The 14,275-nt window shown below is 52.9% G+C and overlaps 1 long non-coding RNA gene across 1 annotated transcript; it reads left to right on the top strand.

Annotated features, from left to right (window-relative positions):
* Positions 1 to 9,464: 9,464 nt before the first annotated feature.
* LOC120385169 lies at positions 9,465 to 12,972 on the top strand. Its single transcript, XR_005589318.1, has 3 exons — positions 9,465 to 9,532; positions 10,463 to 10,617; positions 12,212 to 12,972. It is a non-coding gene; the product is annotated as an uncharacterized LOC120385169 (long non-coding RNA).
* Positions 12,973 to 14,275: the final 1,303 nt, after the last annotated feature.

Raw genomic sequence — 14,275 nt, 5'->3', positions numbered from 1 at the left:
TGGCATCACTAAATGTGCACCTGCCTTCTTGGGTTGCTCTTTTAGGATTTATAGGGGTTGGTTTTTCTACTGTATTAATCTGATGGTTGGACTAAATTGACGACTTGATTCCAGCGCAATATCCTTGTTAACTCATTGATTTCCTGATTTGACCTGAACTTTATCACTGTGTTGTTTAACCCTTAGCTGAGTGGTGTCTATAGTCATTTAGCCTTAGTGACGTGCTGCTTTCCCCACTTATTTCTCCTTATACCCTTTCAGTCTCTCCTCTTTCCCTTTCTTCCTCCTCCTCCTCCACCCTCTGGCAGGGAGATGTGGTCACTTCCCTGCTCCCAGGGGCGCTCACTCTCCCATAGCTGGATTGGCCCCTGTGAGCGCTAATAGGAGCGAGAGCCTGGGTGCGGGTCAGTCCCTGCAGCGGCTCTGGGACACACAGGGGCAGGAGGAGGAGCAGAGATGGGGCTAGTTCCCACCTCAGACAGTCCCTGGCCCGGTGAGTGCGGCAGCTGCAGCCTGGGTTGGGCTTGAAGGAGCCAGGAAGGGGCTGGAGCAGTGGGGGGCTGGTAGGAAGGAAGCAGGAAAAACAAGGAAAAGAGCCGTGGGGCAGCTCCTGGTGGCCGGGCTTTGTAAGGTACCAGACACTGCTGGTGCTGCCAGGGCCGGCTTTAGGAAGTGCGGGGCCCAATTCGAACATTTTTGGCGGGGCCCCGGCAGGGATGACTAAAAAAAAAAAACATGTAAAAAAAAGCCTTTCATTTCTTAGCAACCGGTTCCCTGTAAAAAGTTCTGCTTTAAGGGATGTGCCACAGTATGTATTTTTTGTACCAATAGGGTTACCATACGTCCGTATTTTAAAAAATTCCTCCCGGATGGCGATTTAAGAACCAAAAAGCTGGACATGTCTGGGAAAATACAGATGTACGTTAACCAGACCTAAAGTTCTTTTTTAAAAAGATGAGCCTGAACTAGAACTGAGCTCCGTTTCATGTGTGTGGATCCCCGCCACTCCCTGGGGGTGTGCTAGGGTGTCCAGATGTCCAGATTTTATAGGGACAGTCCCGATTTGGGGTTCTTTTTCTTATATAGGCTCCTGTTACCCCCCACCCCTGTTCCAATTTTTCACATTTGCTCTCTGGACACCCTAGGGTGTGCCCATGTGTGGGTCCCAGCTGCTCCCTGCCCCCCCTCATTGAAGCAGGGTTACTGCCCTGGGAACTGCAGGGCAGCAGTGGACATGGGGCTGGCTGGAGGCAGGGCAGGGGCTGACTGGAGGTAGGGTCTGGCTGCAAGCAGGGCAAGGGGTGTGGGGCTGGCTGGAGGCAGGGGTGTGTGGGGTGGGCTGACTGGCTTCAGGTAGGGCTGCAGGGGGGTGTGGCAAGGGTTGGCAGCGCTGGACACAGAGGAGTGCGGGACTGGCTGGCTTCAGGCAGGGGCGTGCGGCAGGGGTTGTCTGGAGACAGGGCAGGAGGTGCGGGAGGTGCAGGGGTGCGGGTACAGGGGTACCGCCCACCCTGTACGGTAAGTGCCTCCTCCTCCTCCTCCCCACCAGGTAGCAGCAGCAGCAGCCCGGGGTTCAGGGCTATTTAAAGGGCCTGGGGCTTACAGCCCGCCCTTTAAATAGCCACGGAGCCTTGGCAAAGCAGTGGGGTTCAGGGGCTATTTAAAGGGCTGGGGCAGTAGAAGCAGGAGCCCCAGACTTTTAAATAGCCCCAGAGCTCTAGCAGTGGGGCTCTGGTGGCAATTTAAAGGGCCTGAGGCTCCAGTCCCTGCTGGGAGCCCCAGGCCCTTTAAATTGCCCCTGGGAAAGCTGGGCCACCCGGTACAGCGCACTGTCAGGGCTTGTGTGCGGGGCCCTCTTAGGCGCGGGCCCGATTCGGGGGAATTGGTTGAATTGGCCTAAAGCCGGCCCTGGGTGCTGCTGCCTCCAGTGTGCGCTGGGAGCCGGGGCTGAGCTCCGGGCTGCTGCTGCGGTGCCAGAGGGGCTGCTCCAGGGACAGACGTTCACTGAAGCACTTTCTGTGCCCATCCGAGGTGGGGACTTTCTCCAGCTGGACCCAGTCCCAGGCTCTGCTGCCCCTGGCCAGGGGCTGCAGGCACCAGGGGCCAGAAGGACCCCAGGGGCAGCCCTGGGTGGGCAGAAGAGACTCCACACACAGGTCCCAGAAGCTGAGGGTCTCGCAGCCCCTGGGGATCTGCTCTTGGGTGGGATCTGGACAGCAATGGAGCCCCTGCCTCATGCTGCCTCAGGTGTAGTGTGAGAAACTGCTGTGTGTAGGAATTTGCTACTTAGGGTGCATTGAGCATGCTCAGTAAATCTGCTGAAGCCACTTCCCTTCACCCTGCCCTTTCTCAGAATCATTCTGCAGATTGCTATTTACAGGGTGTCATAAACGTATAGCTACAGGTAGCATTAAATACCCTGTAAAGGGTTAAAAGCTCAGATAACCTGGTTGGCACATGACCAAAAGGACCAATAAGGGAAGAAAATACTTTCAAATCTGTGGGGAAGGTTTTGTTTTCATGTTCCTTTGTTCTCTCTGGGTCAGCGAGGAACCAGGGCATGGAAAATACATCTTCCCTAAGCACATGGCATAGAAAAACCTTAGAGTTCTGTCCATAGGCAGGTCCTTCCATAGCTTGCTGAGTCACAAGGTGTATCTGCCTTCTCTCAGTGGGTCGACTGTAGAGCTGATGGTCCGTAATGGGCCATCAAGCAGGCTAGGCAGAACTGACACCAACTTGTCTGGCTGGGGTGTTCCTGGAAGCAGAGCACAAGTTTGAAATACGGGCAGCATAGAGCCAATATTCATAACATCAACTACAAAATGATACACATCTAGAGATAGCATCATTATAATCAGCCAATCAGAACCTCTCCATAGACCTCTTACACAACAACCTTTCTACAATATTGGCTGCGAATATAGAACAGTGGTCGCAACAGTGATCTATACAGTTACAGATTATGTCAGTAATGTCACAGGAGGTGACACGGTTCTGAGGGCTGGAGAAAAATGCCTTCTAGTGAGCTATTGAAAGAGCTCAACCTGTTTAGCTTCTCAAAAGAAGATTGAAAGGTGACTTCATTGAAGTGTTGAAGTGCCTTAATGGAGAGAAAAGATTGGGTATTAAAGGGCTCTTGAATCGAGCAGAGAAAGGCCTAAGAAGACCCAATGGCTGGAAGGTGAAAAGAGACAAATTCATATTACAACTAAGGCACAAATATTCAACAGCGAGGATGATTCACCACAGGAACAAGTTACCAAGGAAAGTGGTGGATTCTCCATCTCCTGATGTCATTTCATGAAGACTAGATGCCTTTATGGAATGTGTTTGCCCCAAAAGTAGCTCTTGTGTCCTACAGGAGGCCTGCGATACGCAGGGGGTCAGATTAGATGCTCTAATGGTCTCTTGCCATAAAGTCGACTAATTTCTGAAAATCTGAGGGTAGCATTGGGAGCAGCGTCTGATGTTTCCCTGCCTAGCCGGCTTGCTGCCTAGAACGAACGCTCCTTGAGTGGGGTGATCCACAGGGAGTAGCTCAAACCTGCAAAGTGCCTGGCCAGGGGCAGGACGTTAACCCAGCAAGGGAGGGTGTGGCAGTGACATCACAAAGGCCTTTTGCAGGACCTCAGCCTATTGGTCCAAGGTGGTGGGGAGGTGGTGACCTCACAGAGAGATGCTGACATCAGCCAGGCAGGACGGGGCGAGGGGCCAGGGAAACCTCAGAGACCCCTGTGGCTTTACTGGAGCAAGTCTCCTTCTCCAGGTCTCCTTCTCCTTCTCCAGGTCTCTCTCTGAGGACTGAGAGAGTATTCGGGTTCATGGACGTGAGCGCCAGGAGGAACCTCTTTCGAGTTTTCTCCTTCCCTTTTAGTGATTTTACTAGAAAACAGCCGTCCCTGTTTAGAAGGTAAGAGCCTCCTGGAGGTTTGAAACCTGTTCAGTCTGATCCATCTGGTGAGAGTTGAATTCTAGGCATGGAAAACACGAGCTTAAAGAGGCAGAATTTTATTGCGCACCTGGGATTTTGTCCCTTAGAATCACTGGGGACATTAGGGTTTGTCCTTTTTGTTTCACATTTTCCTCCATCCCTTCCTCCCTCCTTTCTCTTCTTCTCTTGCTTATTTTGTTCTTTCTCCTGTTCCCCTCCCAACACCAGGAGGGAGGGGGGGTGTTGCGGGGGAGGGCTCTGCAGCTCCCACTGTAGGAGGTCCACCCAAAAATGTGAGGCTGAAATAGTGCTCAGGCAGTCAGGACCGGATTAGCCTTTTGTGGGTCCCGGCACCAAACATATTTGTAGGCCCCTATGTAGTCACTGTGGGCTCCGAGTGTGGGCCTGGTGGGGCAGTGCCATTGGTGCCATAGGATACCCGGTACTGAACCTCAGAGACATTTTTCATTTTGATCACACACCCCTACATGACTGTACGCATTGCCATACACAGCTCCCTCAGCCCCCGGGTTTTCTTATTGAGCTGTACACCCATGTGGGTTTACCAGTGTCCACAGTGAGCAGAACTTTCATAGTGATCAAGGAAACTCCCCACAGATTTATCTCCTTCCTCATTCAGACCTTCTCTAGCCATGTCTCCAGTACCCCCCATGTCACCAGTCACGGCAGATGGTCCTAGTCTCAGCTCAGAGTTCTAAAGCCAGCAGACACCTGATCAGGTCTGACAGATTCCCCCCCTCAGCCCCCATCCTACCATGTGAGCCAGCCAGCTGCAAACACCATCTCCCCAAAGTCAGGACTGAGCCCTTGGGAATCCAAAGCCACCAGCCTCTCTCCCTCTGCTCCCATCTACATGCTAGTCTGCTACCTGGTCACCACCACCTCTCCCCATACTTGTTTCCTTTCCACTTTGGAAATGCTCCCACCCAGCTGGAAGCTCCCTCTGCCAGCCTGACCTGCTCCCTCCTTCCCTGCTGGCCTTGACATTCCTGTCCTACTGGTGCCCTCTGTTCCTTGAGGTGAACTCCAGTGTCTTTAGCTGCTCTAGCTTAATGGCCCCAGTAGTCACAGAGCCACCTGCAGCTTCTCTGGCTACAGCCATGGGGCCAGTTCCCAGAGGCCAGCCTTAGCCAGCTGCAGCTACTAGCCGCAGGAGGGGTGGCAATGCCAGGGCTGAGCGTGCTTGAACCTTGCAACGGCAGCACTAGGGGCTCTAAATCCTCAGCCCTGGCCCTAGGCAGCTGCAGACTCTGGAGTTAGGCACTTCCCTCCTCTAGGCCATGGCTTTAAATACCTGCGATTCCCATCACCTGCAGCAGAGGCCACCAATTCCCACGCCCCCCTCAGCCAGCACCTAGTCGTGCAGAAAGTGCAGCCTGAGTGATTTTGGAGGCTGGGGTGCCAGGAGGTTCCCATCCCTGAGCAGCAGCTCTGCAACAAGCTCACGTGCGTCCCAGTTGGGACATTAGCTGTTACTGACAAGGCTTGTCTGTGTTCTTTTTTATCTCATTGTTAGGTGTGAGAAGTATGAACTGTTGAATAGGTTCCATTAGTTGGTTAATAAGATGTCTACGAAGTAAATCACTGGCTTTAAAATAAGATCCAATCTGGAGCATATGAACTATTGACCCTGGACTCCATCTCTGAGAGGGGACTTGTTTACCATCAGGGGACAGGCTCAAACCAGTCCAAACCGGTTTTTCCCGCCAAAACCAGCCCTCAGCGTTCCATCTCCTCAGCCCTTTTCCCGCCACAGAAGTGATATAAGGACGTGCTCAGCGCCTGCGCGGGGCCGTCCCCCCCCCAGCGACGGCCCCTCCACGGTCGGGTCTTCCCAGTGCTCCCGAGCCGAGAGCGACGAACCCCTGGGTCCCGCCGTGAGACTGAGGAACAGGAGGCCTGTCACCCCATTCCTGCCGTCCTGCATCCCTGGTGTCCAGCCTCCCACGGAGCCCCCGGGGAGTGAGAGACCCCGGGGGGGGGGCACTGGGGCTGGGCAGGAAAGTGACTCTGCCCCGGGGAACCCGGGAGAAGCCTCAGAGCTGCCTCAGCCCCAGTGGAGCTGCAGCAGGAGCTGCCCCCGGCATCGCTGGGATTTGGGGGGCCGAGACTGGGACCTGGCAGGGGGGCGCCCCGGTGGTGTGGGGGGAGCTGGGGGGTGTCAGGCCGGGAGGGGAGAAGCTGGAGTTGGAGGGGGGGGAAGGTCAGTGGGACGCGGGGAGGGGGTTGAACTGTCTCTGTGCAGCCAGGAAATTCCCAAGTGGGGAGAAGTGGTGGGCGGGGTAGGGGAGGGGCCTAATTGGATCCTGTCCCTGTTTGTGCCACTTGGCTCTCGCCCCCGATACAAATTCTCTCTAGTTCTGCCCCTTTTCTCGCTCAGTGTCTCACACGGGGCTATAAAATCTGGGGCGATTTCCCTTTCCTCCAATGATCAGCTCTCCGTCTCCCCGATTTCCCCGTTCTCCCCATGAGTCTCAAACGTCAGTTTAAAATCTTCTCTCGTGAGGGCATTTTCCACCCGTGTTATCTGCAGCGATTTGTCCTTGTGTAGGTGGGAAATTGTTGCCCTGCGTCATTCCCCAGCACATGGCTGCCCCTGGAGTGGGGGTGGGATGGCTCAGTGGCTTAATGCTCAAATAAATTTGTTAGTCTCTAAGGTTCCACAAGTACTCCTGTTCTTTTTGTGGATACAGACTAACACGGCTGCTGCTCTGAAACTATGTAACTGTACTCTCTATGCCAGGATCTAAATCATGAATGAAGATATTGAACAGAACTGGACCCAGAGCTGAGCATGGTGGGACCCCACTCCTTATGCCCTTCCGGCCTGACTGTGAACCACTGATAACTACTCTCTGGGAACAGTTTCCCAACCAGTTATGCACCCACCTTAGAGTAGTTCCATCTAGGTTGTATTTCCCTAGTTTGTTAAGGAGAAGGTCATGTGAGACTGCATTGAAAGCCTTCCTAAAGTCTAGATAAACCATATCTGCCGCTTCCCCATCCGCAAGGTTTGTTACCCAGTCAAAGAAAGCTATCGGGGGCTGGTTTGACACAACTTGTCCTTGATAAATCCAAGCTGGCTATTGCTTCTCTCCCTATTATCTTCTAGATGTTTTCAGATGGATTCCTGAATTGTTTGCTGCATTATCTTCCCTGGTGCAGAAGTTAAGCTGACTGGTCTGTAACTGCCTGGCTTGTCCTTATTTCCTTTTTCATATATGGGAACTACATTTGCCCTTTTCCAGTCTGCTGGAATCTCTCCCATCTTCCATGACTTTTCAACTATAATAACCAAAGTAAAACTAGCCCATTGGGTCTGTGAGCAGGTAAATCGCCTCCTCGCCCAGCAGCTCCCCCAGGGCAATGACCCAATGCCTCCCCCCACCACAGGGACAGAAGCTGAAAGTCCATCTGATGGCAGGTCAGGGGCTAGCGTGGAATGTGCTGGGATCTCGGCCTGGGCCCTAGTGGGGTAGGTGACCCCGTCACCCGTAACCACACCCAGCAAGGCCTGCACCGATTTTCTCCTGTCTGTGAGTCCCAGCAGAGAGACCAGGGACTCATTGGTCCATGGAGAATGAGCTTTCCCCAGCTGGGGGCTGCAAACCAGTGATCAAGGGCAGCGGGTGAGCGGAGCTTGCACTAGCGCTCCTGCAGGGTCCATGGTGTGGGGTGAACAGAGAAATCCAGTGTCCAGGGCTCTCAGGCCATGTGTCCATTCAACTGCAGGAGGATCTGGGAGCAGCCCGAGGGGACTGGGGCAGGAGTCGGGAAAGCAGCCGTCTGGGAGAAGGAGGGAATTCAGCTGTGCTGGGGAAGCTGGGCTGAGCAGAGATGCTGCTGCAGATGCTGCTAGTTCCTGAGTACGACGCTGCAGCACTTTAACTACATGGTTAATATAGAGGTTGCAGCTCAGCTGAGTAGGGTGCTGCACTCATTTTAATGGTGTTAGTGGCTTTGCCAGGGTATAAAACCAGGGCCGCCCAGAGGATTCCGGGGGCCTGGGGTCTTCGGCGGCAGGGCCCCACTTGGCGGTAATTTGGTGGCGGGGCCCTTCCGTTTCATGACCCGCCACGAAGTGCCCGGAGACCCGTGGCGGGGACCCCTGCTGCCGAATTACCGCCGAGACCGGGCTGCACGTCGGCGGGTCCCGCCGGCAGTAATTCGCCAGCAGAGGGTCCTTCCACCCCAGAGCGGAAGGATTCCCGCCGCCGAGACCGGGAGCAGAAGAAGCTCAAGGGCCGGTCCGCAAGAGTTTTCGGGGCTCCCGGGCGAGTGAAGGACCCTGCTCCAGGGGCCCCGAAAAACTCGTAGGGGCCCCTGCAGTCCGGGGCCTGGGGCAAATTGCCCCTCTTGCCCCCCCCTCTCGGCGGCCCTGTATAAAACTGAGGTGCAGCTTCACCCTGGTCACACCCCTCTATCCCTGCTCCACCCCCTCCCCCTCCAGCCTGTCCATGCTCCCCCCTCCCCGAGCACTCCTTGTGCCTACAGCTGCGGGGGGGAGGCACAAGTGGCACCGGTGTGGGAGGAATTTCCCAGGGTGGGGGAGGGCTTTAACCCCTTCCCTACAGCCCCTTTGGCCCACCCTGGGCAGCATGGGAGGCAGAGCACAGTGGTGGGCTGGGGCCAGATTTCAAGAATGTCTCTTGATGTCAGATCCAAATATGGGATCCTGCCTTTACATGCGTAGGGGCTGGACACCTGCAGTGCCCAAGGACTCCACATGCAGCTGTGGCTGCAGTTGGAACAAGTTCCCTGCAGTCCTGTAGTTCAAAGGGAGAAACTGAGGTACCCAAAATTAGGCCATTGTTGTAAATTGAGGCCTTTCCGCCTTGCCCGTTAACAACAGTCGGTGGGCTAAGGCTCATTGGAAGTCACTGTTTAGACTTGATCACGGCTGACGTAGTCCTGGTCATAAGCAGAAGCCTGGCAGTGAAAGGTCCTGATTCCATCCCCAGCCTCCAGAGGCAGATGGTCCCCCAGGGATGGAACAACCCTGGGGAATATTTACACTCACAGTCTTTCCCACGGGCTGGGTAATTCCACAGTCTCATTCACAGGGCTGAGAACCTCAGGGTTAAGTTGCACAAAGTGAAACTAACTGAAATGTGCCCCCTGCGCTGCACGCTGTGCTGTGCTGCCCTGGGGAGATGTGGCTTTAAGCTGCTGTCCCAGCCCCTTCCCACTCTCAAGAAGGACTGGGCCAAAAGAGATCTGATGAGGTTCAACAAGCGTAAGGATTTTTATCTCTCTAGGCCGATCTGATCAGAAGATCTCGGGGAGCCTTACAGTTTATCTCCGCTGAGTCCCCCTTTTAAGGCCATCTATCAGAGCTGACTTTAATGAACTCCACACACACAAAGCTATAAAATAAAACAACAACACTTTATTTGCTAAGGGAGAGGAAGGAATGGAAAGGGAATGGATTAATGATTCTGGAGATTCGGAATAACACACAGGCACTTATAATACAAGATGTTCTATCTTTACAGACATCAGCGATAAAGGGTGCAGGATCCAGAAAAGAGAAGCCAGTAGTGAACACTGACCGTGGACAACAGATGAAACAGACAGGTACGTATCCCTATCTTAACTCCCACCTAACCCGCTTTGCGTCGTCCTGAGTGCACGATTGATCTAACTAATCGGACCAGGTCCGTGTATGCAAGTTTGCTTTCCCAAAACAACAAACAAACAACCCCAACTTAATTAGTAAGTAGCTATTGCAGGCCCATAGCCAGTGGCAAGATTGTACCGCACCAGGAGAGAGAGCAGCCACCTGCACCTCTGACAGCTCAAAAGCTCAAGAGCCAGTGCCCCTGGCCCCTCCCCTCATTGGTCTCTGTAGGGAGCTGTTGCTGGGCAAGGTCAGATTCCTGCTCTTCCCACTTTCCCGCCTTTTCTAGGTACTGAGGAACAAGAACCTGACCCCCAATGGAGGTCGCCTTGTCCTTTACCAAAACAAAATGGCCTTTTGATTTACAGAACTTATTTTAACTTTTATACAGAATAATTCGGCAAACATGTATACTGAAATTAACATTTCCCCTCTTGTCGGTGTTACACCTGTTTTAAAAGATGTAACTGCCGACACCTGTGTCTGTGCCAAATTATGACCCACCCGATGAATAAATTGTCACATGGCGAAAAATTTGCATTGAACCCAAATACAACCATAGTATTACAGAGGGGGTAGTGCTGATTAAAACATTCCTTATCGCAGACTGGGGATGTGTAATAACTGTTTGATTTGCTTCTTCCCTAATTACCACGGGACCAGTTAAACTAGGAATAGGAGAAGGAAGAACCAAAACAAATTGGTATACTCTTATTCCATACGGACCTACCATAGACCATTTACCAGAGTCTGCCGTTGTAACATTCATTTTAAACCTCCCTATACAAGTCTAACTATTTACGGGAAAATTTAACCTTGATCTTACTGCAGTAGAAAGTTTTACAATGAAAAGACTCTTCCTGCTTTACATCCATTTCCCTGCATAGACGAACTATTGCAAGAAGGTGTGGATACAACAGTACATTGAGAGCCGAGAAGGAAGGACTGTGCTGGAGTACTAATTCTGAACATGGCACTAGGTCTTTCATGAACCCAAGGAGCTGATATATTTCCAGAAACCCACCCCATGGTACATGCTCAGGTACTTCCAATTTAATGCAACCGCAAATCTGAGAACTGTTGGGCACCCTAAGTTTGGTACAATTCCCAAAGAGGTTTTACTATATCCCACTTACATGACATTTCTGTTTTTCTCTGCATCCCACAGGTGCAGCCTGATAGTTAAGGCACATTTCTGAAATTACTGCTTGAAATATACCTGCCTTGTTCGATCTTTCTTTGACCCACTTGAGCACACAGCACGGTTCTTCCTTGATCATTAAAACAGAAATGGGGTCATTTTGTTCCAAAGGATCCAGGGTGGCCATGGGATCCTCTGTGGCATAATGACTCCCTGTTATACAGAACAGATGGTCACCTTCAACCAAATCAATTAACCAAACCTTAACAAATACAGTGCAACCTATATACATAGAGAATAGGATGATGGCGGTCATGTCGATCTAGGAATGGAAGAGAAAATATGATTGGCACAGTTAAATGGGTTGATTTCCTTTCCATTCCTTTACCTGGCTGCTATGGAATCACTTTAATTTGATCCCCTTCTTTGCTGGTATTTGAACCTGATATACAGAGGCACTTGCTCCGTTTGTTATGATAACTGGACCCACCCAACGAGGACTAAGGACATGGCCTTTTCTATATAATACCTAAACATTACCTTTGTACCAACCACCCATCCTACATCATTAATGTGGCCTAACCAAGCACTAATGACTTGGTTATTAGCTTTTAGTTGAGGAGCTACTCGATGTTGAAGACTGCTGATGGTGTCTAGCAACTGTGACATGTATAAGTCTATTTGCACCCTGGGAAGGTACTCATCCGGTGGAACTCCTCCCACCCACTAAAGTTCAGGGGTGTGCATAATTCTCCCAGTTAGCATCTCGTGCGGTGAAAACCCTCACACAGTTCTAGTAGATCGCATGGCCGCTAGGATATATGGGAGTTTGCTATCCCAATCCCTTCCTTGCACATCTATTACTTTTCTAAGAGCAGTTTTCATGGCTCTATTAGCCTCTCGACGATAACAGATTTTGCGGGTGAGCAGCTATGTGCAACCGCTGTTTGATGTTTAAGGCCGCACACAGCGCTTTTGTGACTTCACCCACAAAGTGTGGTCCTCTGTCTGAATCTATTTCTGATGGGATACCAAATCGAGAAAAGGTTTGTTCCAGTATTTCCTCCTTTATGTTAGGCAACCACGCCACTTAGACACCCGTTCCAAAGTTTTGGACGCAGCATAGTGTCCCTGGCCATGAGCTACAGTTATTAGTTCTTTTCGTGGAGTTATTGGCATAACCAGTACAGGTAATTCACAGTTTGGTGATGTTGCTATAATCAATCCGTTTTTGTCCTTACATATCCTTGATGTTTCCCTGCTGTTAAAAGGGCTTGGAGATCATTATCCTGTTTTTGCAGGGTCAAGATGCCATGGCCTGCTGACACATCTGGAGACGGCATCTTAACTACAGCAGCTGAAATTGGGTCTTATCCCATGTATATGCTGATCCTAACCTAGCAGCTTGTTTTGCTAGCTGATTGGCCTGATTGTCAAGCGTGGCCAGAACCGACCCCCTTCGTATGGGCTTTTACTTTGAACTCTTTTCTTCCAGATGGGAAGGGCTTGAACCACCCAACTAGAAGCAGAACACAGACAGATGTTTTCCTCAGGTGCTACCCCAGACGATACTGCCAGGACCGCAATTCATTGTGCAGCTTGTGCTGACGGCGGCCTCACCGTACCCTGCACCACTTGCTGTGTCCCCTCCTGGATTGCAGCAAACCCTGCAACAGGATGCCCTTCGTGGTGACAAGCACTCCCATCAACTGCCCAGAGTGTTAACCCTTTTCCTTGTACTTCTTCCCAGGATGTTGCTAAGAAGAATGGAGATAGTAAGTCTAAATCAGGATCTGGCAACGGACATTCGTGCTCATCTCCTGCGGTAATCGGAGCATAGGGAAGGATTCTCGTATGGGGGGGATCTTCTCAGTACGAATATCCCGATTGACCAGACTTAGAGTCCATCCCGCCAGCCGGGGAGAGGATACCCTTCCCTCATTAATTCTTCCAGAGATGACATATTTTACTGGAGTATGGCATGTCCTCACCACAATGAGAGCTGTGCCACTTAAATATTCCCAATGTGTTAGGGACCATACCAGGGCGAATACCTCACGTTCGCAAGCTGAAAACCTCGCCTCCACCTCACTGAGAGTTTTGGAACCATAGGCCATCGGTCTCACCTGGCCAATTTGTTTTTGCAGCAAAACAGCTCCAGTGCTTGCTGGAGTAGTTGCCAGGTGCAAGTAAAATGGCAGGCCTTGTTTAGGAGAGGCTCGCGCTGGTGCAGCCGCTAGAGCCTTTCTAAGATCATTAAAAGGCACCTTTCACAATTGGCAAGTCAAATCCTAGTGAGGAAAAGACAAAGAAGCGTAAACTCTGGCAAGTCCAATGAAAAGTATAGGGCAGAGGCCAAAATGAACGTGAAGAGCAACTAGCCAAGGCACAACAACTAACAGCAAAGGGTTGTTCAGTACATGGGATCAGGGCCGGCTCCAGGCACCAGCCTACCAAGCACGGGCTGGGGCGGCACCTTGGGAGGGGGGCACTCGGGGGTTGGGTTTATTGTTTTTGTTTGGCCAGGCGGCGCTGGGAGGCGGGTCTTAGGAGGTGTGGTGCCGTGTTGGGGCGGGGACTTGGGCGGTGCTCGGCTGGGGCGGGGACTTGGGCGACGTGCCGCTCGGGGGCGGGGATGTGGGTGGGGCGCCGCTCAGGGTGGGGACTGGGGCGCCGCTCGGGGGGCGGGGCTTGGGTGACGCTCGGGGGCGGGGCCTTGGGCAGCATGACGCTCGAGGGGCGGGGACTTGGGCGGGGCAATGCTCAGGGTGGGGACTGGGCGGGGCGCCGCTCGGGGGGCGGGGCTTGGGTGACGCTCGGGGGCGGGGCCTTGGGCGGTGTGACGCTCGGAGGGGGTCCATGGGATGCAGGAAGTCTGCCAAACGGTCAGCAAAGCCACTAGGCAATCGGTGCTAAAGGAGCACTCCAGGAAGACCAGGCCACTGCGGCGAAGCTAAAAAAGTTCCTTGCTTCTGTCTTCACTGCAGAGGATGCGGAGGAAATCCAGACACGCCAGCCCTTCTTTTGAGGTGACAGATGCTAGAATCAAAGAATTATAGACCCATCAGGTTAGAAGGCACTGCAAGGTCCAGGGAGGGTGTTTGGGTGAAGAAGGGGGTTTGGGGTGTAGGCTCTGGGAGGGAGTTTGGGTGCTGGGTGCAGGGTCTGGGCTGGGACTGGGGTTTGGGGGTTGGGGTGCAGGAGGGGGTACAAGCTCTAGGAGGGAGCTTGGGTTCTGGGTGCAGGGTCTGGGCTGGGACAGGTGCAGGGTCTGGGCTGGGACAGGGGTTGGGGTGCAGGATGGGTGCAGGGTCTGGGCTGGGACAGCAGGGTCTGGGCTGGGACAGGGGTTGGGGTGCAGGAGGGGTTTGGGTGCTAGGTGCAGGGTCTGGGCTGGGACAGGGGGTTGGGTGCAGGGTCTGGGCTGGGACAGGGGTTGGGGTTGGGGTGCAGGAGGGGTACAAGCTCTAGGAGGAGTTTGGGTTCTGGGTGCAGGGTCTGGGCTGGGACAGGGGTTGGGGTGCAGGAGGGGTTTGGGTGCTAGGTGCAGGGTCTGGGC

This window comes from Mauremys reevesii, linkage group 17 (assembly GCF_016161935.1).
Source record: "Mauremys reevesii isolate NIE-2019 linkage group 17, ASM1616193v1, whole genome shotgun sequence".
NCBI classification, from domain to species: Eukaryota; Metazoa; Chordata; order Testudines; family Geoemydidae; genus Mauremys; species Mauremys reevesii.
This window is presented reverse-complemented; position numbering and strand designations above follow the sequence as displayed.